General features: G+C 43.3%; 1 pseudogene; it reads right to left on the reverse strand.

Annotated features, from left to right (window-relative positions):
• Positions 1-4,221, reverse strand: part of LOC138001340 (uncharacterized) — a 5,696-nt pseudogene extending 1,475 nt beyond the window's left edge.
• Positions 4,222-4,470: the final 249 nt, after the last annotated feature.

Below are 4,470 nucleotides of genomic sequence, written 5' to 3' on the forward strand. Positions count from 1 at the left end.
TATATTCCTATTTTTCACGTTGCCATGTTACCACCAATAGCGTAGCTCCTACTCTACTATAAAAACTACACGTAACCCATAATCCCTCGATTCGCTCTGACGAAGGGCTAACGCTCGAAACGTCAGCTTTTAGAATCTCTGTACGGTGGCCAATTTACATTATCAACTCCGTTGATAAAACCAAATTTTTGTATACTACTTCCCCACCGACGCAGCACCACAGTTTCTTTAGAAACTACCCCTTCATTCATTTGACTTTAAACGTAGTTGTGTCTGTGGTTTACGTATTCTTTTCCGTTCTGCTTCTCCCAGTTTCCCACCGACTGACTTTGGCACGTTTTTATAGGCACATTCAATCAAATTTCTGCCCGATTAATCGATCCTTTGCCCTGCTGTAAAACCGCTTCCATCGAAAGTTCGTGAACTTTCTTGTTGATCTTTTCCTTTTGGGCGTGTGACTTACTGATGTACGCATGGAAAGGAACATGAAGCTTTGAACTGTATGGCTGGCTTGTCTTGTGAGGACCTTCGTCCACAATAGCTCGTTCGCAATTTCTTTCCTCCTCTTCGGAAATAGATTTCAGTAAGTCAACTACTTCTGTCCAGGCGATTTTTTTCTCTCCGTACATCTGCCCTTTTCGTGCCTTTATCCGCTGGTGCTTGGACTCTGCTGCATGGTTGTAAAAAAATGATTCCCCAAGGCCAGCTCGCTTTCTGACGGGTGAAATCATCTTTTTCTTCATGTCTTGTGCTACGTGTGTCACAAAGTACTTGTGAAATTCTGCTTCGCTTGAATCAGAGAGCACCGCACCCCTTGATTTTTTCTCTCTTAAATTCCAAACGTTTTGCAAACTCTCAAGCTTAGCATCGAATTCTTCGCATCCATCTGAGTCGATAAGACCTTTCTCATGCTTGACATCAGACTCAAATATGTCATGGAGAAACGCTGTACAATGCTGTGACGAAATTCCCAATGACTGAAGCTTCCTTTTACAGTCCTCTTCTACGTGCCTTTTACATGCAAGCCGTGTGGCTGTAGGAAGGTAAGGACTCATTCCTTTCTCTAATGCATCTTCACGGTCCGACCCTACAAAGGGTATGTTCTTTGTGCCGTTGTCAAGTCCTGTGAGTGTGGCTCCAAAATAGCTGAATGTGTCGCTGTTTTTTCTTGTGTGTATCAGTGTTGGCCCGAGTAAAAAAGGGGGCTTCCCTGTTCTCCTGTCTTCCAGCAGCAAATGCCTGTAGGTTGTAGGTGTCAAGTAGAAGTCACCGATGTTAAAAGTCGTGTCGATGGAAAGTATTGAACATTGGTTGGTAGTATTGGCACAAAATCGCTTGACATCTTGAACTTGCCTATCAGACGCTAAACACATGCCGGACTGGGAGAAACTTGCAGGCGTCGTATCCAAACTTTTCCTCATTCTTCCTCGTCTTTCCACTTGAGCGTGAGGTCGTACAATTCGTCCTGACTTCGAACTTCCCTTCCTTTATATTTGACATTCTCCACTTGCTTTCTGTTCCTGGGAATATCTGAAAGGCTACAAACATTGAGTAGGCCTCCGGCCTCTTCGAACACCTCGTCATACACTTGTGACGGTGGAGAAGAACCTTTCCCTTTACCTTAAATACTCTCCAAAACTCCAGGCTTGGTACGAGTGAAAGGTTTACCGGACTTAGAATTACCGTGCGGTTGTGAAGTGATTGCATGTGGTTTTGCATTGAAACTGTACTGTAGAGGTAAGAATCGTTCGGGCGTGAAGCCGTACCCATCATATCTGAGCATTTTGTAGGATCTTCTGTGGAAATCAGGATGGTTGGCGTGCGTCCAGTACGTTCTCTTGAGAAGAACTGTTGAGCGGTTGCAGTCTTTGGGTTTGGTTTTTGAAATGAAATGGATTTTCGAAGCCTTTTCCTCATAATAGGCAACAACGTGACTTTCATCATTTCTAAAAATGCCAAGACCATCTGCTTTCCAGTCCTCTGGGTTTCGAAAACAAGGCGAGTTTTTGTCAAGGTACAAAAATTTTATTTTCTTGACACTTGACGGGTGGTTTCGATGCTACTTTATCCTTGGGAGGATCCAGTAATAGCCGTGCAATGTTGGTGCTTGACATTTCCTTTATTTCGGAGGCATAAACTGATATGTGTTTATCACCGAGATAAAAAAAGGCTGGTTTACACTGATCCTGGCGTCCGGAACCACTCAAAGATGTTTTAGAATCGTCGTCGTCTGACTCAACCCTACAAAACACAAGAAAAAACTATCTGATATCTTGGCTAATGAAGAATTTAAGCAAGGTCGTATAGCACTGGTAACAGGTCCACCCACCCTACCCCATGTATGATAATTACCTGTGTTCATCACTATTGCTTGAGATGCTGGCATAACTTTGATCATCTGCGTTGTCGTCATCTTTAGAGTTATCAATGGAGGCGGCACCCGAGATTTGGTTACCGGTGCTGTATTATGACACTGAATGAATCTAAAAATGTTCATCATCCGGGATTTCGGGATCGTAAATATTGAAACTTCTGACATGATTCAATTTTCCCATAAGTCTCTGATTTATGTTACAATGAACATTACTGTGCATGACAATATTACCTGTGTCCATCACTTCCACTTGAAATGCTCGCATAACTTTGAGCATTTGCGTCATCGTCATCATCTTGAAATTTATCAAGGGAGGCGGCTGCTGAGGCTTGCTTGTTGGTGCTGTATTTTAACACAGTAAATTTAATAGAAGTAAATGAATTATAAGTGTTCAACAACTATTTTGGTTATTTTTGGTTATTTGACTGGCTTTTTACCTGGGACCTCAAGTCGGGCTACCATCATGTCAGGATTCATCCGGACCATCAAAACTATTTGGTTTTTCTTGGAATTTCGATGGTGCTCTCAGATATTTTACTTTTCAAGTGCTTCCTTTTGGGCGTAGCAGTGCTTGTTTTTGCTTCACGAAATTGCTGCGGCCTCTTGTAAGGCGTTGGCTTTCGATGGGTCACCGCAGTTTTGTCTACCTAGACGATGGTTCAGGCAGTCTCCCCGATAATTGTTCCGCTCAAGCAGCGAGTATTATTCAGCGTAAAGATCTCGGTTCTTGCGGATTTGTTGTTAATGAAGATAAGTCGTGCTGGTCGCCCAGACAAATTGGCGAGTGGCTAGGTTTCGTAATTAACACGATTTTAATGCAGTTCCGAGTTCCAGAAAAGAAAGTAGGGAAGCTCAAAGCAATATTAGACTCTGCTATTCAAGACGGCTTCGTAACGTTCCGGAATTTAGCCAAGATTGCGGGATCAGTAAATTCTATCTACCTTGCGGTTGGCCCGATTGCTCGATTACTCACTAGGCAAATGTACGCTGCTATTGATTCCAGATCAGCTTGGGATTCTATATTGCCTATTTCATCTAGTTTGATGGTAGAATTGAAGTTTTGGTATTTGAACATTGACTGTTTCAATGGTTATTCAATTAGGCCACCTCCTACTTTGTCCGTCGTGATATTTACCGATGCAAGTGATGTCGCATTCGGGGGTTTTTCTTCCAATCTTAGCGTTTCTTTGGTCAGCGGCATGTGGCTTGCGGATGACAAGGGCCAAAGTTCTACGTATTGAGAGCTTAAGGCAATATACTACGTGTTAGCATCCTATGCCAAGGAGTTGGAGAGCACGAAAGTGAAATGATAATGCCGCCAGAATTGTTTTAGTTGGCAGTCGCAAACCACATCTTCAAGCGTTAGCAATCGACATTTTTCAGCTTTGCTTAGCCAAGCGCATTGTTCTCGACGCGCAGTGGATTCCTCGTTCTGTTAATGAGAGAGCCGACCTTCAGAGCAGGTTTGTCGACAAGGAGGATTGGTCTTTGAATCCAGTAGTTTTTCAAGATATCGATGTAAAGTGGGGCCCTCATACCGTCGACCGGTTTGCTTCTTACTATAATGCCCAACTTCCCAGGTTTAACTCCAAATTTGCTTCGCCTGGCAGTTGTGGAGTAGACGTGTTTGCCCAAGATTGGAGTTGTGAGATCAATTGGATTTGCCCTCCAGTCTCTTTGATAGTGCGCTCCGTCAGAAAGCTTGAAGCTTGTAACGGGTTTGGGACCCAGGTTATACCCGAATGGCCGTCAGCGTCCTTCTGGCCTTTTTTGCATTCCACTCCTTCTAGATTTAAGAGCTTTGTTAAAGATGTTTTTGTTCTCCCTCGGATTGACAATCTGCTCATTGAGGGTCCGGGACAAATGGAGATTTACAAGTCCAAGGATTCCGCATTCAGTTCATGTCCTTCGTTCAGGATGTTGGCCTTGCGTCTTCAATTTGTATAGCCTGTTTATGGCTTGTCACCATTTAGGTGTGTAGTTTGAGTTTTTGTTCCGTTTAGGAGCTTTCGACTTATGATTTTTATGTATGGTGCCTTTTAGTGCACTTTTGGCTATTTTTGGCCTTTTCACCATTTGGGTGTGTAAATTGATTG

This window comes from Montipora foliosa, chromosome 4 (genome assembly GCF_036669935.1).
Source record: "Montipora foliosa isolate CH-2021 chromosome 4, ASM3666993v2, whole genome shotgun sequence".
Classification (NCBI taxonomy): domain Eukaryota; kingdom Metazoa; phylum Cnidaria; class Anthozoa; order Scleractinia; family Acroporidae; genus Montipora; species Montipora foliosa.